Source organism: Papaver somniferum, chromosome 7, assembly GCF_003573695.1.
Source record: "Papaver somniferum cultivar HN1 chromosome 7, ASM357369v1, whole genome shotgun sequence".
NCBI classification, from domain to species: domain Eukaryota; kingdom Viridiplantae; phylum Streptophyta; class Magnoliopsida; order Ranunculales; family Papaveraceae; genus Papaver; species Papaver somniferum.
In genome coordinates, this window is record NC_039364.1 from 261,402,805 (window position 1) to 261,426,743 (window position 23,939).

At 41.0% G+C, this 23,939-nt stretch overlaps 1 pseudogene; it reads left to right on the forward strand.

The window, feature by feature from the left end:
• The first annotated feature begins 1,197 nt into the window (after positions 1–1,197).
• LOC113296469 lies at positions 1,198–23,291 on the forward strand (annotated as a pseudogene).
• Positions 23,292–23,939: the final 648 nt, after the last annotated feature.

Here is a 23,939-nt window from a genome sequence, read left to right on the forward strand (position 1 = left end):
AATTGTCCAGATTTGCTTGCAGTCCAGGAGTCTAGGCTTGAACAGGCACATGCCATGTTTCAAAAACCAGAGCATAACCCTTATTCACAGACCTACAATCCAGGATGGAGAAACCACCCTAACTTTTCATGGTCAAAAGGACCCACTCAAGGAGGACCATCTCAACCCAATCAGAGCTATCAAAACAATCAGGGATATCAGAACAATCAAGGTTATCAACACCCGAGAAACCCTCAACAACAATCAAACTCTCAACAACAATCATATCCTCAACACAATACCGACAAGAGATTATCCACCCTAGAGGAAATGTTCCAGAGTTTGATGCAAAGTCAGAAAAATCTAGATCAAAAGATGGATCAAATATGTGAGAGAGAAAAGGGTAAACTTCCGAGCCAACCCCAACAAAATCCAAAGAGGATATTTCAAACAGGCACAACATCCTGCACTGAAACATCACCTGATCAAATCCATGCCATTACCACCCTCCGAAGTGGTAAATTCATCGAGAACAACGTGGGCGAACCTAATGAATCTGATACAAATTCCACACTGTCTCCACAACCCCAGAAAACCAAAGAATCTGAGCAAGTTGGAAAATCTGACAATTCTACTGCTGTGAATGTCCCTTTGCCAACTCATCTTCCTGTTGCCCCATTTCCTCAAAGATTGATCTATCAACAGAAAAGTACCCATTACAATGAGATGTTAGATCTGTTCAAGAGAGTCAACATCAACATTCCTTTTCTTGAAGCAATCAAGCAAATCCCTGCTTATGCCAAATTCCTCAAAGACTTGTGCACTCAAAAGCGCAAGCTCAATGTGCAAAAACGTGCTTTCTTAGCTGAGCAGGTAAGTTCCATCATTCTGAACAAAACTCCACCCAAGTTTAGGGATCCAGGATGTCCAACAATTTCTTGCACTATAGGAGAACACACGGTCAATAAAGCGTTATTAGACCTAGGTGCAAGTGTTAACCTACTGCCATATTCTGTTTATGAGCAGTTAGGTCTTGGGGAGTTGAAATCAACATCCATCACTCTACAACTGGCAGACCGATCTGTCAAGATTCCTCGTGGAGTGGTGGAAGATGTTTTGATCAAGGTTGATAAATTCTATTTTCCCGTAGACTTCATTGTCTTAGACACTCAACCTGTACAAAACCCAGACTGTCACATTCCTGTCATCTTAGGACGTCCTTTCTTGGCTACGTCCAACGCGATCATCAACTGTCGGAATGGAGTGTTGAAACTGTCTTTTGGTAACATGACGGTAGAACTGAATGTGTTCGATATTAGTCAACAACCTGTGAATCTTGATGATGATGATGTGCATGAAGTTAATATGATTGAAGGATTAATGCAAGATTCGTTGACTAACATTCTATCCGTCGACCCCTTTCAAGCATGTATGGAGAACTTTAACCCTGATTTCTATGATGATGCATACTGTAGTGACGTCCTATCTCTGCTCGAATCTGTACCTCAAATGGACGTCACTGAAAGGAAATATGAAGTGGAACAACCCCTATTCTCTGATTCCAAGCTTATTCCATCCATTGTTGAGCCACCCAAGCTTGAATTGAAACCATTGCCTAGTACGTTGAAGTACGCATTCCTAGGTTCTTCTGATACTTTACCTGTCATTATTTCATCATGTTTAGACACAGAACAGGAAAGTAAGCTTTTAGAAGTACTTAAGGAACACAAAGAGGCCTTAGGATGGACCATCTCAGATCTCAAAGGAATTAGTCCCACCATTTGCATGCACCACATTAACCTTGAAGAGAATGCCAAACCATCGAGGGAAATGCAAAGGAGACTTAATCCTAACATGAGAGATGTAGTCAAAGGAGAGATCCTGAAACTACTTGATGCGGGTATCATATACCCAATTCCCGATAGCAAATGGGTTAGTCCCATTCAAGTTGTGCCTAAGAAGTCAGGCATTACTGTTGTTCAGAACGACAAGAATGAATTAGTCCCTACTCGTACAACCACAGGATGGCGAGTGTGCATCGACTACAGAAAGTTGAACACAGTAACAAGGAAGGATCACTTCCCGCTCCCCTTCATTGACCAAATGCTAGAACGTGTGTCTGGACACAGTCACTACTGTTTTCTAGATGGCTTTTCCGGTTATAACCAAATTCACATTGCTCCGGAAGATCAGGAAAAAACTACATTCACGTGTCCATTTGGGACGTTTGCTTATAGACGTATGCCCTTCGGGTTGTGTAATGCACCTGCTACTTTTCAGCGTTGCATGATGAGCATTTTTTCTGACATGATAGATAGTTTTCTCGAGATCTTTATGGATGATTTCTCTGTTTTTGGTTCCTCGTTTGACGAATGTTTGAAGCATCTTGCCCTCGTGATATCCAGATGTAAAGAAAAGAACCTTGTTCTAAATTGGGAAAAATGCCATTTTATGGTGAATTCAGGAATAGTTCTAGGACACATCATCTCAGAAAAAGGAATTGAAGTGGATAAAGCTAAAGTTGACCTCATTCAACATCTACCACAACCTCGCTCTGTGAAGGAGATCAGATCATTTCTAGGTCATGCTGGTTTTTACCGGCGATTCATCAAAGATTTCAGCAAAATCTCCAGACCTCTGTGCAATCTTCTCTCCAAAGATGTTGCCTTCAATTTCGATGCTGCTTGTGTGAAGGCATGGGAGGAATTAAAAACCCTTCTCACCACCGATCCTATAGTCCGACCACCCGATTGGAAGCTTCCGTTCGAACTTATGTGTGATGCCTCTGATTATGCTGTTGGTGCTGTTTTAGGACAGCGAGTTGATAGACTACCATATGTGATATACTATGCTAGCAAAACCCTTAATGATGCCCAACTCAATTATTCAACTACCGAGAAGGAATTGCTTGCCGTCGTTTTCGCATTAGACAAGTTTAGATCTTATCTGATAGGGTCTAAGATCATCATATACACAGACCATGCGGCTTTGAAGTATCTTCTTTCCAAGAAGGATGCTAAAGCTCGCCTTATTCGATGGATACTATTATTACAGGAATTCGATCTCGAAATCCGTGATAAGAAAGGTTGTGAGAATGTGGTTGCTGATCATTTGTCTAGATTAACTTTAGAGTCTATTGATGAATGTGAGCTGATTAGAGAATCATTCCCAGATGAACAGCTGATGTCTATCTCAGACCTTCCTTGGTTTGCTGATATTGTTAACTACCTCGCTACAGGTAGGATGCCCTCACGTTGTTCGAGACAAGACCGCTCTAAATTCCTGGCTGAAGTCAAACATTTCCTTTGGGATGACCCATATTTGTTTAAGTACTGCCCAGACCAAATCATTAGGAGATGTGTCCCCAACACTGAACAGAAAGATGTGATATCTTTCTGTCATGACCAAGCATGTGGAGGCCATTTCAGTGCCAAGAAAACCGCTGCAAAGATCTTGCAGTGTGGATTCTATTGGCCATCATTGTTCAAGGATTGCCATGATTATTGTGTTGCTTGTGAACGCTGTCAAAAGCTAGGAAGCATTTCGAGGAGAAACATGATGCCATTGAACCCCATTTTGATTGTGGAGATTTTTGATGTTTGGGGGATAGACTTCATGGGTCCATTTCCCATGTCAGACAGCAAGTTGTACATCCTAGTCGCAGTTGATTACATTTCTAAGTGGGTAGAAGCCATAGCAACCAGAACAAATGACCACAAGGTGGTACTTTCATTTCTAAAGGAAAACATATTTGCACGTTTTGGTACCCCTAGAGCTATCATCAGTGACGGCGGTTCACATTTTCGTAACAAGTACTTTGAGTCTTTAGTACGCAAGTATGGCATAACTCACAAGGTTGCTACTCCGTACCACCCTCAGACTAGTGGACAAGTGGAAGTGTCTAATAGGGAAATTAAGCACATTCTGGAGAAGACGGTCAACCCGTCCAGGAAAGATTGGTCATTGAGATTGAATGATGCTTTGTGGGCCTATAAAACAGCTTATAAGACACCAATTGGCATGTCCCCCTATCGTCTAGTGTATGGAAAGCCGTGCCATCTACCTGTGGAATTAGAACATCGTGCCTACTGGGCAATCAAAGAGCTGAACTTTTCTCTGGACGAAGCTGGAATTCAACGGAAACTTCAACTCAACGAGTTGGAAGAATTGAGAAATGAGGCTTATGACAGTGCCAAGCTGTACAAGCAGAAGATGAAGATGTTTCATGACAAGCGTATTCTGCGCAAATCCTTCACTCCTGGTCAGAAAGTCTTGCTGTATGACTCCCGATTACATCTTTTTCCAGGAAAACTGCGTTCCAGATGGAAGGGTCCGTACTTAGTACGCACAGTTTTTCCTCATGGAGCTGTAGAGCTGGAGGATGTCTCCAACAAGAACGTTTTCAAAGTCAACGGGCAGAGATTAAAGCCATTCCTTGAGCCATTTCCACCCGACATTGAAACAACCAACCTGGAGGACCCAGTCTATGTGGACTAAACTGGTCCACTCTTTCCCTAAATAACCAAACAGTTTTCCAAATGTTTCCCTAAAAACCAAAATTTTTCGTTTTCCCATCAAAACCAAATGTATCCCAACAAAACCAAATTTTTTTCCAAAAAGTCCAATCCCATTAAAAACCAAATTTTCTTGTAGATAATGTGTCAGTAAAATTTCCTTTTGTGAATATTTTGTGCCCATCCATTGTGACTGCTAATATGATGGATTTTTGCCTTGAAATAACGGAGTTTTAATCGAGCTACCACCGTACAATCGGGTATTCTCTCTCCTTTTACTCTACTCAGCATGTTCCTCTTCATATATTGTTTTATAATTCTTTCCATATTTTGAAACATTGAGGACAATGTTTAGTTTAGGTTTGGGGGTATAGAGTAGATACCACGATAATATGCTATAATTGAAAACGAACTCCTTCTTCTTTTTGAAAAAATTGAAAAATTTCAAAAAAAATTAAAAAATTGAAAAAAATCATAAAAATGGAGCTCATTTACCTTGAAATGTTGACTCTTGTGCAAATATGTATTTTTATTAGGAGTCTTAGTCTAGATATTTAGGCACCCTGATTCTAGCACAATTCACATAGTGATAAGAAATTTGCACGCGCACGATCTACCAATACATGTATGGCCTCGATCTTCAAGGTGTTGGATAGGAAGTTACGATTGCCAATCACTTTAGAATACTGAACGAAACTTGACTAGCTTGTTCTTTGGTTGGTTGGGATAGAAGATGGAGGTTACATTAAGAAAGACAACCATCGAATTTAACTGGGTGCATCAAAAAGGGCTACCTCTTGCAAAGTGTCATGTAATCTTTTGTTTCTTTATTGTTATGTATCAAAAGTGTTTCCTTAAAAAAAAAAAAACGATGTATATATTCAGAAAAAAAATATATCAGAAAAATACCAAAAAAAAAAAATCAAGTATTTATCAATTCCATCATCTCTTGTTCCAAAAAAATAAAAAGAGATTTGTCAATGTAAATAAGAGTCATGTAAATAGTCATCTTTTGTTGTTTCGTTGTAATAAGCAAGGAGGGTGTATGCCATTGATGTACAACGCGAGAAATTGTGAAATACCTCCAACTCATTCACAATTCTCGTAAAGTCCGGACAGCTAGCTAGATTTCGACCTCAGTTCTTAGCCTGAGAAACTATCTCTTGGTGATTAGTAGTCATGACTTCAGATCTTTCTTTACACATGTGTAGATACACTTTACACTCTTATCACATGTCTTTTTTTGTTATCAGTGCTAGGATTGTGCCTTCGATAGCTAGATTGACATCTCCATTTTGCTGTGAGCTTAAACTGTTTTGCACATGTCACGTTTGATGGAATCTGAGCTTATATTTTGACCTAGAACTTTGTAGGTACGTTCTAAGCAAACCTTCACGAGACTTCAACTCGTCCACTAGGGACACTTAGTGGTTTAAAAGGCTTAGTGCATACGCTAAATGCATTCGAGAAACCAGCGACAGTGGTATAGTTAGGATTTCCTTAGTTTTGTTTTACTTGAGGACAAGTAAAATTCAGGTTTGGGGGTATCTGATGAGTGCCAAATATTGTATATATTTATCCCTTTTTGTTGGCATTTTAACTCATCTTTTGTGCATTAATTCTACATTTTATCCCATATTCTGTATTTTCATTGTTTTCAAGAATAAATATTTTTATTAATTAATTTTGCATTTTTAGGTAATAAATAAAGTTCGGATGAGTCGCGGAGCGAAAAGAGCAGAAAAGTAGTGAAAAGCCGGGAGAAATCACGCAAGGAAGCCGCGAAGAATGGTACGCACAACCTCATTTTCTACACACAAAAGCGCCTCCGTTCTCAGCCGTCAGATCAGTTCTCAGAAGCATCCGATGGTCGCTCCTTCATAGAGCATCAAAATCTGAAGTCTCTGCCAAGCACCACAGCGCTGAAATTCCAAGCCTTCAGATTAGATGGTTGTTGAATCCAACGGTCGCTCCCTTGCTATTCATCAACGTTTGATATCTCCGCCTTACACTACAACACCTAACCCCATCTAGAGCCGTTAACTTCGTCGTATAAAAAAATCCAGCGGTCGCTACAAGCTTCACTTCATCTCACCGTCCGATTGATCTTTCATCTCCCTATCCCACGGCTCAGCGTTGCAGATCATCAAACTCGATACACTCGCCTCACACCCTAGCGACCGAGCACCTACACCTCAACCAAACGCACCCTTCCCTTCTCCATCGAACCATCTCCTCCATCACCCCCTCTGCAGAACCGCCATGCCCCGTACCACCACCATCATCACCACCTCTCCCTGACGCCCCCAAATCACTCCACTATTTTCTCCCCAAATCACTCTACCTATACCCATCATCACTATCACGTTTTACATCAACTAATCTCCTCAATTTCTCATCTCTGCCGACTGAAACCCTAGGTGAGAAATTGAAGATATAAGTTGATGTTAGAGCAACAATTGGAGCGGGAGATGACTCAGGAAGAGAAATAGAAGGATGGGTCGACGAGATGGAGCGAGAATTTCATCAACAGTAGGTAATTGGCAAAACCTAATTTTACTGACTTTGGGGAAAATTGGGGGAAAAGCTAATTTTGTGTAATGGGTATAAATTGGTGTTGGGGGAAGCATTAGGAGGAGACTTTTTACCTCTCTGGACTAGCCAGTAGAGAATTGAACAAAATTTTATGAACTGAAAATTTCAGTGCTTGTATGTTTGTATGTTGCAATTTGCTTATGTGTTGTAGTCATTTGTTTTGCTGCAATTTATGTTTAAATTATCTATGTTAGTGTATGCATGTTGTCACTTCATGGTTAGCATGAGCTAATCATTTTCAGGCCAAGGCTCAGTGAAGCCTTGTGCACTGTCAAGTGTGAATGAACTAGAGAGTTGCTTCCTGTTGCTGTGTTGTGAAGGTGTATTTGAGAGAGGCCAATGCTTATAGAGCCTGTGATTGGCTGTACTGTCAAAAGACAGCCAATGCTAGGGGTAGCCTAGCAAGCAAGTTGGTGTTCTCTCATTTCTAGTTGTATGCTTAGGAAAGAACTTAACCTAGACCATGTTACTTGATTAGGATACAAGGTGGATCATATGCTTTGGCTTGCCCACCACTTCTCTTTTAATCAATCTTAATTTCAGTCACTTTTTCAAGTTCTGTGTTTTTGCATTTCAGCTTTATTTTCATGCCTTTTATGTTCCTGCATCTTGTAGCTACTGTGCACTGAAGGCAGTGCACAATCTTGCCTCTTGCCCTTGGCTGCCAAGCCTTGGTAGTTTGTTGCTTTTTCTTAACTGCTCCTTTGTTGCCTTACCCTGCATTTTTGGTTCTTGCTTATCTTTCCTTGCTTTGGTTCTTAACCTGCTTCTCTTTTGCCTTACTTTATGTTCTTGTTTCTCTGCCTGCAACCTTGCCTGCCCTTAGCTTATTACACATCTTAGTTAGGAAAACTTCTCATATGCTCCTCTCCCTGTGGACAAACCCCTACTCACCATTTTATTATAAATCTTGACCTTGTATACTTGCAAGTGTTTTGTGTGCATCTTAGAATTCACACCAAGTTTTTGGCGCCGCTGCCGGGGAGCTGGCTGCCATATTTTTGAAGTTTTCATAGCTGTTGTGGCCTTGTTGTGCTTGCATAGTTGTGTGTGTTCATTGCTATCTTGTTCACTTGCTAACTGCTGCTGGAGCTGTGCATTATTTGTTGTTGCTGCAAAGCCTGCTGCTGCTGTTGCTGCTGCTGCTGCTGCTGCTGCTGCTGTTGCTGCTGTGCTGTGCTGTGCTGTTGCTGCCAAGCCAAAGTCTGCTGCTGCTGTTGCTGCTGTTGCTGCTGGTGAACCAAAGCAACTGCTGCTGCCAAGTGAAGCTGCTGCTGCCAAGCTGTTGCTGTTGCCAAGCTTGCTGCCAACTGAAGCTGCCTAGCTGCTGCTGCTGCTGTTGCTTCTGATCCAACTTGCTGCCAACTTGCTGCCAACTGATGCTGCCAGGCCTGCTGCCAACCTCTTCTGCTGGGCTTGTGCAACAATCTCTGAACTGGGCTTGAACCAACTGAGCTGGGCTCAGTAACCTCAACTTCTGCTGGGCTTGCAACTTCTGCTCTTGGGCTTGCAACTTCAGCTGGGCTCCGTTGCTGCTGCTGCTGGGCTCTGCTCCACCTGTTGCTGCTGGGCTTGGACGTGAGCTGCTAGGACGATCCTAAAGCCCAACTGGGCTGTGCAACTAAAAAGGGGACTAAAAGCCTATTTTTGGGCTTCCCTCCAAAAACAAGTAAGCCTAACCCATGAGTTAACCCACTTGGGCCTCATTTAAATTCAAATTTGGGCTTGTAATAATTTATTTAATTATTTATTTTGGGATTGTAATAATTTTTATTTTCTTTTTCTTTTTTTTATTTGGGATTGTAATAATTTTTTATTTTCTTTTTTGTTTTTCTTTATTTTTCTTTTATTTTTCTTTTTTCTTTTATGGGTTTGTTTTAATTATTATTATTGTTTTTATTTTCTTTTATGAGTTGTGATAATTTATGCTAGGTTTAGTTCAAAAATTTTCAAAAACCCAAAATTTTTAATCCCTTCTTTAAACCAAAACCCATTCAAAAACCAAATCTTCGTAACCCTTGGGCCAAATTGTTTCCGATTGCTCTGTCTGACCAACATGTTAGTTAAGGTACCTACTAGGACATGATTGTGACCTACAGAGACCAGACAAACAGACTTGTTAGAATTAACCCAGACGAACCTATCGAAATTCTAAGTTCTGAGGGAGACAGTCCAGATCAACCAGAAACAATGGGAGAACCACGTACCCTCAAGGATTATATGTACCCAACTAGAGCCAGTCAACCGTCCTGTATTTTGCTGCCCGAGGCTAATGGCCATTATGAGCTGAAATCTAGCACAATACAGATGCTTCCTATTTTTAGAGGTGTTGAGAATGAAAACCCTTACCACCACGTGAGAGAATTCGAGGAAATTTGTGGAACTCTGCGTTTCACTCAAATGACCGACGAAACCCTGAAGTTAAGGCTTTTTCCTTTTTCCCTGAAAGATAAGGCAAAGGCCTGGCTCTATGCTTTACAGCCTCAATCCATCATGACATGGGATGACCTCACAAAGGAGTTTTTCAAAAAGTTTTTCCCGAACCACAAGACTGCGACAATTCGTCAAAGTCTGAATAGCTTTGTGCAATTAGAAGGTGAGACCTTAGCTAGATACCTGGAGAGATTCAATAAATTATTGCTCCAATGTCCCCATCATGGTTTTGAAAAATGGAGACTTGTGCAAATTTTGTATGAAGGTCTAGATGTGTCCACCCGAACAACGGTTGAGTCGATGTGTAATGGTCTATTCGTAGATAAAACTGCTGACGCGTCTTGGGACTTCTTGATTGAAGTAGCTGAAAAGACGCAACAGTGGGAATCCATCCGTGAAACCAGAAAGACTACATCCGAAGCAAAGGCTTTTAGGATTGAAGCGGATTTTGAGGGAAGAGCAAACATGGCATCAATAGTTAGGAGATTAGAAGAGTTAGAACTACATAAAAATTCAAAACCTTCCACCACTACTCTCCGAGAACATGTCGCTTCATCTGTTTGTGCTGCTTGTAACGACCCCAACCATCAATTCCAAAATTGTCCAGATTTGCTTGCAATCCAGGAGTCTAGGCTTGAACAGGCACATGCCATGTTTCAGAAACCAGAGCATAACCCTTATTCACAGACCTACAATCCAGGATGGAGAAACCACCCTAACTTTTCATGGTCAAAAGGACCCACTCAAGGAGGACCATCTCAACCCAATCAGAGCTATCAACCCAATCAGAGCTATCAAAACAATCAGGGATATCAGAACAATCAAGGTTATCAACACCCGAGAAACCCTCAACAACAATCAAACTCTCAACAACAATCATATCCTCAACACAATACCGACAAGAGATTGTCCACCTTAGAGGAAATGTTCCAGAGTTTGATGCAAAGTCAGAAAAATCTAGATCAAAAGATGGATCAAATATGTGAGAGAGAAAAGGGTAAACTTCCGAGTCAACCCCAACAAAATCCAAAGAGGATATTTCAAACAGGCACAACATCCTGCACTGAAACCTCACCTGATCAAATCCATGCCATTACCACCCTCCGAAGTGGTAAAGTCATCGAGAACAACGTGGGCGAACCTAATGAATCTGATACAAATCCCACGCTGTCTCCACAACCCCAGAAAACCAAAGAATCTGAGCAAGTTGGAAAATCTGACAATTCTACTGCTGTGAATGTCCCTTTGCCAACTCATCTTCCTGTTGCTCCTTTTCCTCAAAGATTGATCTATCAACAGAAAAGTACCCATTACAATGAGATGTTAGATCTGTTCAAGAGAGTCAACATCAACATTCCTTTTCTTGAAGCAATCAAGCAAATCCCTGCTTATGCCAAATTCCTCAAAGACTTGTGTACTCAAAAGCGCAAGCTCAATGTGCAAAAACGTGCTTTCTTAGCTGAGCAGGTAAGTTCCATCATTCTAAACAAAACTCCACCCAAGTTTAGGGATCCAGGATGTCCAACAATTTCTTGCACTATAGGAGAACACACGGTCAATAAAGCGTTATTAGACCTAGGTGCAAGTGTTAACCTACTGCCATATTCTGTTTATGAGCAGTTAGGTCTTGGGGAGTTGAAACCAACATCTATCACTCTACAACTGGCAGATCGATCTGTCAAGATTCCTCGTGGAGTGGTCGAAGACGTTTTGATCAAGGTTGACAAATTCTATTTTCCCGTAGACTTCATTGTCTTAGACACTCAACCTGTACAAAACCCAGACTGTCACATTCCTGTCATCTTAGGACGTCCTTTCTTGGCTACGTCCAACGCGATCATCAACTGTCGGAATGGAGTGTTAAAACTGTCTTTTGGTAACATGACGGTAGAATTGAATGTGTTCGATATTAGTCAACAACCTGTGAATCTTGATGATGATGATGTGCATGAAGTTAATATGATTGAAGGATTAATGCAAGATTCGTTGACTAACATTCTATCCGTCGACCCCTTTCAAGCATGTATGGAGAACTTTAACCCTGATTCCTATGATGATGCATACTGTAGTGACGTCCTATCTCTGCTCGAATCCGTACCTCAAATGGACGTCACTGAAAGGAAATATGAAGTGGAACCACCCCTACTCTCTGATTCCAAGCTTATTCCATCCATTGTTGAGCCACCCAAGCTTGAATTGAAAATATTGCCTAGTACGTTGAAGTACGCATTCCTAGGTTCTTCTGATACTTTACCTGTCATTATTTCATCATGTTTAGACACGGAACAGGAAAGTAAGCTTTTAGAAGTACTTAAGGAACACAAAGAGGCCTTAGGATGGACCATCTCAGATCTCAAAGGAATTAGTCCCACCATTTGCATGCACCACATTAACCTTGAAGAGAATGCCAAACCATCGAGGGAAATGCAAAGGAGACTTAACCCTAACATGAGAGATGTAGTCAAAGGAGAGATCCTGAAACTACTTGATGCGGGTATCATATACCCAATTCCCGATAGCAAATGGGTTAGTCCCATTCAAGTTGTGCCTAAGAAGTCAGGCATTACTGTTGTTCAGAACGACAAGAATGAATTAGTCCCTACTCGTACAACCACAGGATGGCGAGTATGCATCGACTACAGGAAGTTGAACACAGTAACAAGGAAGGATCACTTCCCGCTCCCTTTCATTGACCAAATGCTAGAACGTGTGTCTGGACACAGTCACTACTGTTTTCTAGATGGCTTTTCCGGTTATAACCAAATTCACATTGCTCCAGAAGATCAGGAAAAAACTACATTCACGTGTCCATTTGGGACGTTTGCTTATAGACGTATGCCCTTCGGGTTGTGTAATGCACCAGCTACTTTTCAGCGTTGCATGATGAGCATTTTTTCTGACATGATAGATAGTTTTCTCGAGATCTTTATGGATGATTTCTCTGTTTTTGGTTCCTCGTTTGACGAATGTTTGAAGCATCTTGCCCTCGTGATATCCAGATGTAAAGAAAAGAACCTTGTTCTAAATTGGGAAAAATGCCATTTTATGGTGAATTCAGGAATAGTTCTAGGACACATCATCTCAGAGAAAGGAATTGAAGTGGATAAAGCTAAAGTTGACCTCATTCAACATCTACCACAACCTTGCTCTGTGAAGGAGATCAGATCATTTCTAGGTCATGCTGGTTTTTACCGGCGATTCATCAAAGATTTCAGCAAAATCTCCAGACCTCTGTGCAGTCTTCTCTCCAAAGATGTTGCCTTCAATTTCGATGATGCTTGTGTGAAGGCATGGGAGGAATTAAAAACCCTTCTCACCACCGCTCCTATAGTCCGACCACCCGATTGGAAGTTTCCGTTCGAACTCATGTGTGATGCCTCTGATTATGCTGTTGGTGCTGTTTTAGGACAGCGAGTTGATAGACTACCATATGTGATATACTATGCTAGCAAAACCCTTAATGATGCCCAACTCAATTATTCAACTACCGAGAAGGAATTGCTTGCCGTCGTTTTCGCATTAGACAAGTTTAGATCTTATCTGATAGGGTCTAAGATCATCATATACACAGACCATGCGGCTTTGAAGTATCTTCTTTCCAAGAAGGATGCTAAAGCTCGCCTTATTCGATGGATACTCTTATTACAGGAATTCGATCTCGAAATCCGTGATAAGAAAGGTTGTGAGAATGTGGTTGCTGATCATTTGTCTAGATTAACTTTAGAGTCTATTGATGAATCTGAGCTGATTAGAGAATCATTCCCAGATGAACAGCTGATGTCTATCTCAGACCTTCCTTGGTTTGCTGATATTGTTAACTACCTCGCTGCAGGTAGGATGCCCTCACGTTGGTCAAGACAAGACCGCTCTAAATTCCTGGCTGAAGTCAAGCATTTCCTTTGGGATGACCCATATTTGTTTAAGTACTGCCCAGACCAAATCATTAGGAGATGTGTCCCCAACACTGAACAGAAAGATGTGATATCTTTCTGTCATGACCAAGCATGTGGAGGCCATTTCAGTGCCAAGAAAACTGCTGCAAAGATCTTGCAGTGTGGATTCTATTGGCCATCATTGTTCAAGGATTGCCATGATTATTGTGTTGCTTGTGAACGCTGTCAAAAGCTAGGAAGCATTTCGAGGAGAAACATGATGCCATTGAACCCCATTTTGATTGTGGAGATTTTTGATGTTTGGGGGATAGACTTCATGGGTCCATTTCCCATGTCTGACAGCAAGTTGTACATCTTAGTCGCCGTTGATTACGTTTCTAAGTGGGTAGAAGCCATAGCAACCAGAACAAATGACCACAAGGTGGTACTTTCATTTCTAAAGGAAAACATATTTTCACGTTTTGGTACCCCTAGAGCTATCATCAGTGACGGCGGTTCACATTTTCGTAACAAGTACTTTGAGTCTTTAGTACGCAAGTATGGCATAACTCACAAGGTTGCTACTCCGTACCACCCTCAGACTAGTGGACAAGTGGAAGTGTCTAATAGGGAAATTAAGCACATTCTGGAGAAGAAGGTCAACCCGTCCAGGAAAGATTGGTCATTGAGATTGAATGATGCTTTGTGGGCCTATAGAACAGCTTATAAGACACCAATTGGCATGTCCCCCTATCGTCTAGTGTATGGAAAGCCGTGCCATCTACCTGTGGAATTAGAACATCGTGCCTACTGGGCAATCAAAGAGCTGAACTTCTCTCTGGACGAAGCTGGAATTCAACGGAAACTTCAACTCAACGAGTTGGAAGAATTGAGAAATGAGGCTTATGATAGTGCCAAGCTGTACAAGCAAAAGATGAAGATATTTCATGATAAGCGTATTCTGCGCAAATCCTTCACTCCTGGTCAGAAAGTCTTGCTGTATGACTCCCGATTACATCTTTTTCCAGGAAAACTGCGTTCCAGATGGAAGGGACCGTACCTAGTACGCACAGTTTTTCCTCATGGAGCTGTAGAGCTGGAGGATGTCTCCAACAAGAACGTTTTCAAAGTCAACGGGCAGAGATTAAAGCCATTCCTTGAGCCATTTCCACCCGACATTGAAACAACCAACCTGGAGGACCCAGTCTATGTGGACTAAACTAGTCCACTCTTTCCTTAAATAACCAAAAAGTTTTCCAAATCTTTCCCTAAAAACCAAAAATTTTTCGTTTTCCCATCAAAACCAAATGTTTCCCAACAAAACCAAATTTTTTTTCCAAAAAGTCCAATCCCATTAAAAACCAAATTTTCTTGTAGATAATGTGTTAGTTAAATTTCCTTTTGTATATATTTTGTGCTCATCCATTGTGACTCCTAATATGATGGATTTTTGCCTTGAATAACGGAGTTTTAATCGAGCTGCCGCCGTACAATCGGGTATTCTCTCTCCTTTTACTCTACTCAGCATGTTCCTCTTCATATATTGTTTTATAATTCTTTCCATATTTTGAAACATTGAGGACAATGTTTAGTTTAGGTTTGGGGGTATAGAGTAGATACCATGATAATTTGCCATAATTGAAAACGAACTCCTTCTTTTTTTGAAAAAATTGAAAAATTCGAAAAAAAAAATTGAAAAATCAAAATTGAAAAAAAAATTAAAAAATGAAAAATCATAAAAATGGAGCTCATTTACCTTGAAATGTTGACTCTTGTGCAAATATGTAATTATTAGGAGTCTTAGTCTAGATATTTAGGCACCCTGATTCTAGCACAATTCACATTGTGATAAGAAATTTGCACGCGCACGATCTACCAATACATGTATGGCCTCGATCTTCAAGGTGTTGGATAGGAAGTTACGATTGCCAATCACTTTAGAATACTGAACGAAACTTGACTAGCTTGTTCTTTGGTTGGTTGGGATAGAAGGTGGAGGTTACATTAAGAAAGACAACCATCGAATTTAACTGGGTGCATCAAAAAGGGCTACCTCTTGCAAAGTGTCATGTAATTTTTTGTTTCTTCTTGTTATGTATCAAAAGTGTTTCCTTGTTAAAAAAAAAAAAAAAAAAAAAAAAAAAAAAAAAAAAAAAAAAAAAAAAAAAAAAAAAAAAAAAAAAAAAAAAAAAAAAAAAAAAAAAAAAAAAAAAAAAAAAAAAAAAAAAAAAAAAAAAAAAAAAAATCAAGTATTTATCAATTCCATCATCTCTTGTTCCAAAAATAAAAAGAGATTTGTCAATGTAAATAAGAGTCATGTAAATAGTCATCTTTTGTTGTTTCGTTGTAATAAGCAAGGAGGGTGTATGCCATTGATGTACAACGCGAGAAATTGTGAAATACCTCCAACTCATTCACAATTCTCGTAAAGTCCGGACAGCTAGCTAGATTTCGACCTCAGTTCTTAGCCTGAGAAACTATCTCTTGGTGATTAGTAGTCATGACTTCAGATCTTTCTTTACACATGTGTAGATACACTTTACACTCTTATCACATGTTCTTATTTGTTATCAGTGCTAGGATTGTGCCTTCGATAGCTAGATTGACATCTCCATTTTGCTGTGAGCTTAAACTGTTTTGCACATGTCACGTTTGATGGAATCTGAGCTTATATTTTGACCTAGAACTTTGTAGGTACGTTCTAAGCAAACCTTCACGAGACTTCAACTCGTCCACTAGGGACACTTAGTGGTTTAAAAGGCTTAGTGCATACGCTAAATGCATTCGAGAGACCAGCGACAGTGGTATAGTTAGGATTTCCTTAGTTTTGTTTTACTTGAGGACAAGTAAAATTCAGGTTTGGGGGTATTTGATGAGTGCCAAATATTGTATATTTTTATCCCTTTTTGTTGGCATTTTAACTCATCTTTTATGCATTAATTCTACATTTTATCCCATATTCTGTATTTTCATTGTTTTCAAGAATAAATATTTTTATTAATTAATTTTGCATTTTTAGGTAATAAATAAAGTTCGGATGAGTCGCGGAGCGAAAAGAGCGGAAAAGTAGTGAAAAGCCGGGAGAAATCACGCAAGGAAGCCGCAAAGAATGGAGCGCACGTCCAAAAAGCTGGAAATGGGCTCAAGAAGAAGAAAGTTGTTCTTAAAGAAGAAGTGGGCTCAAGGTTTTCCAAGCCCAAACTCATTTCCCAAACCCATATTCTATACCCAAAAGCCTAAAACCCAAATCCATACACGCTTGCGTCTTCAGCCATCAGATCAGTTCTCAGAAGCATCCGACGGTCGCTCCCTTGCTGTGCATCGAAGTTTGATATCTCCGCCTAACACTACAACACCTAACTCCATCTGGCGTCGTTGATTTTGTTGTATGATATAATCCAGCGGTCGCTACAAGCTTCACTTCATCTCACCGTCCGATTGATCTTTCATCTCCCTATCCCACGGCTCAGCGTCGCAAATCATCAAACTCGATACACTCGCCTCACACCCTAGCGACCGAGCACCTACACCTCAACCAAACGCACCCTTCCCTTCTCCATCGAACCATCTCCTCCATCACCCCCTCTGCAGAACCGCCATGCCCCGTACCACCACCATCATCACCACCTCTCCCTGACGCCCCCAAATCACTCCACTATTTTCTCCCCAAATCACTCTACCTATACCCATCATCACTATCACGTTTTACATCAACTAATCTCCTCAATTTCTCATCTCTGCCGACTGAAACCCTAGGTGAGAAATTGAAGATATAAGTTGATGTTAGAGCAGCAATTGGAGCGGGAGATGACTCAGGAAGAGAAATAGAAGGATGGGTCGACGAGATGGAGCGAGAATTTCATCAACAGTAGGTAATTGGCAAAACCTAATTTTACTGACTTTGGGGAAAATTGGGGGAAAAGCTAATTTTGTGTAATGGGTATAAATTGGTGTTGGGGGAAGCATTAGGAAGAGACTTTTTACCTCTCTGGACTAGCCAGTAGAGAATTGAACAAAATTTTATGAACTGAAAATTTCAGTGCTTGTATGTTTGTATGTTTGTATGTTGCAATTTGCTTATGTGTTGTAGTCATTTGTTTTGCTGCAATTTATGTTTAAATTATCTATGTTAGTGTATGCATGTTGTCACTTCATGGTTAGCATGAGCTAATCATTTTCAGGCCAAGGCTCAGTGAAGCCTTGTGCACTGTCAAGTGTGAATGAACTAGAGAGTTGCTTCCTGTTGCTGTGTTGTGAAGGTGTATTTGAGAGAGGCCAATGCTTATAGAGCCTGTGATTGGCTGTACTGTCAAAAGACAGCCAATGCTAGGGGTAGCCTAGCAAGCAAGTTGGTGTTCTCTCATTTCTAGTTGTATGCTTAGGAAAGAACTTAACCTAGACCATGTTACTTGATTAGGATACAAGGTGGATCATATGCTTTTGCTTGCCCACCACTTCTCTTTTAATCAATCTTAATTTCAGTCACTTTTTCAAGTTCTGTGTTTTTGCATTTCAGCTTTATTTTCATGCCTTTTATGTTCCTGCATCTTGTAGCTACTGTGCACTGAAGGCAGTGCACAATCTTGCCTCTTGCCCTTGGCTGCCAAGCCTTGGTAGTTTGTTGCTTTTTCTTAACTGCTCCTTTGTTGCCTTACCCTGCATTTTTGGTTCTTGCTTATCTTTCCTTGCTTTGGTTCTTAACCTGCTTCTCTTTTGCCTTACTTTATGTTCTTGTTTCTCTGCCTGCAACCTTGCCTGCCCTTAGCTTATTACACATCTTAGTTAGGAAAACTTCTCATATGCTCCTCTCCCTGTGGACAAACCCCTACTCACTCTTTTATTACAAATATTGACCTTGTATACTTGCAAGCATATTGTGTGCATCTTGATCATCACACCAAGTTTTTGGCGCCGCTGCCGGGGACTACCAAGTTTTTGGCGCCGCTGCCGGGGAACATTTTGCATTCAAATTTAATATCTTTGAGGCCTACCAAGTTTTTGGCGCCGCTGCCGGGGAGCTGGCTGCCATATCTGTGAAGTTTTCAGAGTCTGCTGCTGTTGTTGGCCCTGCCAAGCTGTTGCTGCTGCCAACTTGCTGCTGCTGCTGCTGTTGCTGCAACTGCAAGTGTTGCTCTGCTGCTGCAAGTGTTGCTGAAGCTGCTGAGGAGCTGCTGCTGCCAAGCTGTTGCTGTTGCCAAGCTTGCTGCCAACTGCTGCCAAGCTTGCTGCCAACTGAAGCTGCAAAGCTGCTGCCAGGCCTGCTGCCAACCTCTTCTGCTGGGCTTGTGCAACAATCTCTGAACTGGGCTTGAACCAACTGAGCTGGGCTCAGTAATCTCAACTTCTGCTGGGCTTGCAACTTCTGCTCTTGGGTTTGCAACTTCAGCTGGGCTCCGTTGCTGCTGCTGCTGGGCTCTGCTACACTTGCTGCTGCTGGGCTTGGACGTGAGCTGCTAGGACGATCCTAAAGCCCAACTGGGCTGTGCAACTAAAAGGGGACTAAAAGCCTATATTTTTGGGCTTCCCTCCAAAAACAAGTAAGCCTAACCCATGAGTTAACCCACTTGGGCCTCATTTAAATTCAAATTTGGGCTTGTAATAATTTATTTAATTATTTATTTGGGATTGTAATAATTTTTATTTTTCTTTTTCTTTTTTTTTATATTTGGGATTGTAATAATTTTTTTTGTTTTTCTTTATTTTTCTTTTTTCTTTTATGGGTTTGTTTTAATTATTATTATTGTTTTTATTTTCTTTTATGAGTTGTGATAATTTATGCTAGGTTTAGTTCAAAAATTTTCAAAAACCCAAAATTTTTAAACCAAAAACAAAACCCCTTCCTTAAACCAAAACCCATTCAAAACAAAATCTTCATAACCCTTGTGGGCCAAACTAGTTCCGATTGCTCTGTCTGACCAACATGTTAGTTAAGGTACCTACTAGGACATGATTGTGACCTACAGAGACCAGACAAACAGACTTGTTAGAATTAACCCAGACGAACCTATCGAAATTCTAAGTTCTGAGGGAGACAGTCCAGATCAACCAGAAACAATGGGAGAACCACGTACTCTCAAGGATTATATGTACCCAACTAGAGCCAGTCAACCGTCCTGTATTTTGCTGCCCGAGGCTAATGGCCATTATGAGCTGAAATCTAGCACAATACAGATGCTTCCTATTTTTAGAGGTGTTGAGAATGAAAACCCTTACCACCACGTGAGAGAATTCGAGGAAATTTGTGGAACTCTGCGTTTCACTCAAATGTCCGACGAAACCCTGAAGTTAAGGCTTTTTCCTTTCTCCCTGAAAGATAAGGCAAAGGCCTGGCTCTATGCTTTACAGCCTCAATCCATCATGACATGGGATGACCTCATAAAGGGGTTTTTCAAAAAGTTTTTCCCGAACCACAAGACTGCGACAATTCGTCAAAGTCTGAATAGCTTTGTGCAATTAGAAGGTGAGACCTTAGCTAGATACCTGGAGAGATTCAATGAATTATTGCTCCAATGTCCCCATCATGGTTTTGAAAAATGGAGACTTGTGCAAATTTTGTATGAAGGTCTAGATGTGTCCACCCGAACAACGGTTGAGTCGATGTGTAATGGTCTATTCGTAGACAAAACTGCTGATGCTTCTTGGGACTTCTTAATTGAAGTAGCTGAAAAGACGCAACAGTGGGAATCCATCCGTGAAACCAGAAAGACTACATCCGAAGAAAAGGCTTTTAGGATTGAAGCGGATTTTGAGGGTAGAGCAAACATGGCATCAATAGTTAGGAGATTAGAAGAGTTAGAACTACATAAAAATTCAAAACCTTCCACCACTACTCTCCGAGAACATGTCGCTTCATCTGTTTGTGCCGCTTGTAACGACCCCAACCATCAATTCCAAAATTGTCCAGATTTGCTTGCAATCCAGGAGTCTAGGCTTGAACAGGCACATGCCATGTTTCAGAAACCAGAGCATAACCCTTATTCACAGACCTACAATCCAGGATGGAGAAACCACCCTAACTTTTCATGGTCAAAAGGACCCACTCAAGGAGGACCATCTCAACCTAATCAGAGCTATCAAAACAATCAGGGATATCAGAACAATCAAGGTTATCAACACCCGAGAAACCCTCAACAACAATCAAACTCTCAACAACAATCATATCCTCAACAAAATACAGACAAGAGATTATCCACCCTAGAGGAGATGTTCCAGAGTTTGATGCAAAGTCAGAAAAATCTAGATCAAAAGATGGATCAAATATGTGAGAGAGAAAAGGGTAAACTTCCGAGTCAACCCCAACAAAATCCAAAGAGGATATTTCAAACAGGCACAACATCCTGCACTGAAACCTCACCTGATCAAATCCATGCCATTACCACCCTCCGAAGTGGTAAAGTCATCGAGAACAACGTGGGCGAACCTAATGAGTCTGATGCAAATTCCACGTTGTCTCCACAACCCCAGAAAACCAAAGAATCTGAGCAAGTTGGAAAATCTGACAATTCTACTGCTGTGAATGTCCCTTTGCCAACTCATCTTCCTGTTGCTCCATATCCTCAGAGGTTAGTTCGCCAACAGATAAGCAACCATTACAATGAGATGTTAGATCTGTTCAAGAGAGTCAACATCAACATTCCTTTTCTTGAAGCAATCAAGCAAATCCCTGCTTACGCCAAATTCCTCAAAGACTTGTGCACTCAAAAGCGCAAGCTCAATGTGCAAAAACGTGCTTTCTTGGCTGAGCAAGTGAGTTCCATCATTCTGAACAGAACTCCACCCAAGTTTAGGGATCCAGGATGTCCAACAATTTCTTGCACTATAGGAGAACACACGGTCAATAAAGCGTTATTAGACCTAGGTGCAAGTGTTAACCTACTGCCATATTCTGTTTATGAGCAGTTAGGTCTAGGGGAGTTGAAACCAACTTCTATCACTCTACAACTGGCAGACCGATCTGTCAAGATTCCTCGTGGGGTGGTGGAAGATGTTTTGATCAAGGTTGACAAATTCTATTTTCCCGTAGACTTCATTGTCTTAGACACTCAACCTGTACAAAACCCGGATAGTCACATTCCTGTCATTTTAGGACGTCCTTTCTTGGCGACATCTAATGCGATCATCAATTGTCGTAATGGAGTGTTGAAGCTGTCTTTTGGGAACATGACTGTCGAGCTGAATGTGTTTAATGTTAGTCAACAACCTGTGAATCTTGATGATGATGATGTACACGAAGTTAATATGATTGAAGAATTAATGCAAGATTCGTTGACTAACATTCTATCCGTTGACCCCTTTCAAGCCTGTATGGAGAACTTCAACCCTGATTTCTATGATGATGCATACTGTAGTGACGTCCTATCTCTGCTCGAATCTGTACTTCAAATGGATGTCACCGACAGGAAATATGAAGTGGAACAACCCCTATTCTCTGATTCCGAGCCTCTTCCATCCATTGTTGAGCCACCCAAGCTAGAATTGAAAACATTGCCAAGTACGTTGAAGTACGCATTCCTAGGTTCTTCTGATACTTTACCTGTCATTATTTCATCATGTTTAGACATGGAACAGGAAAGTAAGCTTTTAGAAGTACTCAAGGAACACAAAGAGGCCTTAGGATGGACCATCTCAGATCTCAAAGGAATTAGTCCCACCATTTGCATGCACCACATTAACCTTGAAGAGAATGCCAAACCATCGAGGGAAATGCAAAGGAGACTTAACCCTAACATGAGAGATGTAGTCAAAGGAGAAATCCTGAAACTACTTGATGCGGGTATCATATACCCAATTCCCGATAGTAAATGGGTTAGTCCCATTCAAGTTGTGCCTAAGAAGTCAGGCATTACTGTTGTTCAGAACGACAAGAATGAATTAGTCCCTACTCGTACAATCACAGGATGGCGAGTATGCATCGACTACAGGAAGTTGAACACAGTAACAAGGAAGGATCACTTCCCGCTCCCTTTCATTGACCAAATGCTAGAACGTGTGTCTGGACACAGTCACTACTGTTTTCTAGATGGCTTTTCCGGTTATAACCAAATTCACATTGCTCCGGAAGATCAGGAAAAAACTACATTCACGTGTCCATTTGGGACGTTTGCTTATAGACGTATGCCCTTCGGGTTGTGTAATGCACCTGCTACTTTTCAGCGTTGCATGATGAGCATTTTTTCTGACATGATAGATAGTTTTCTCGAGATCTTTATGGATGATTTCTCTGTTTTTGGTTCCTCGTTTGACGAATGTTTGAAGCATCTCGCCCTCGTGATATCCAGATGTAAAGAAAAGAACCTTGTTCTAAATTGGGAAAAATGCCATTTTATGGTGAATTCAGGAATAGTTCTAGGACACATCATCTCAGAGAAAGGAATTGAAGTGGATAAAGCTAAAGTTGACCTCATTCAACATCTACCACAACCTTGCTCTGTGAAGGAGATCAGATCATTTCTAGGTCATGCTGGTTTTTACCGGCGATTCATCAAAGATTTCAGCAAAATCTCCAGACCTCTGTGCAGTCTTCTCTCCAAAGATGTTGCCTTCAATTTCAATGATGCCTGTATAAAGGCATGGGAGGAATTAAAAACCCTTCTCACCACCGCTCCTATAGTCCGACCACCCGATTGGAAGCTTCCGTTTCGAACTTATGTGTGATGCCTCTGATTATGCTGTTGGTGCTGTTTTAGGACAGCGAGTTGATAGACTACCATATGTGATATACTATGCTAGCAAAACCCTTAATGATGCCCAACTCAATTATTCAACTACCGAGAAGGAATTGCTTGCCGTCGTTTTCGCATTAGACAAGTTTAGATCTTATCTGATAGGGTCTAAGATCATCATATACACAGACCATGCGGCTTTGAAGTATCTTCTTTCCAAGAAGGATGCTAAAGCTCGCCTTATTCGATGGATACTCTTATTACAGGAATTCGATCTCGAAATCCGTGATAAGAAAGGATGTGAGAATGTGGTTGCTGATCATTTGTCTAGATTAACTTTAGAGTCTATTGATGAATCTGAGCTGATTAGAGAATCATTCCCAGATGAACAGCTGATGTCTATCTCAGACCTTCCTTGGTTTGCTGATATTGTTAACTACCTCACTACAGGTAGGATGCCCTCACGTTGGTCGAGACAAGACCGCTCTAAATTCCTGGCTGAAGTCAAACATTTCCTTTGGGATGACCCATATTTGTTTAAGTACTGTCCAGACCAAATCATTAGGAGATGCGTCCCCAACACTGAACAGAAAGATGTGATATCTTTCTATCATGACCAAGCATGTGGAGGCCATTTCAGTGCCAAGAAAACCGCTGCAAAGATCTTGCAGTGTGGATTCTATTGGCCATCATTGTTCAAGGATTGCCATGATTATTGTGTTGCTTGTGAACGCTGTCAAAAGCTAGGAAGCATTTCGAGGAGAAACATGATGCCATTGAACCCCATTTTGATTGTGGAGATTTTTGATGTTTGGGGGATAGACTTCATGGGTCCATTTCCCATGTCTGACAGCAAGCTGTACATCCTAGTCGCAGTTGATTAC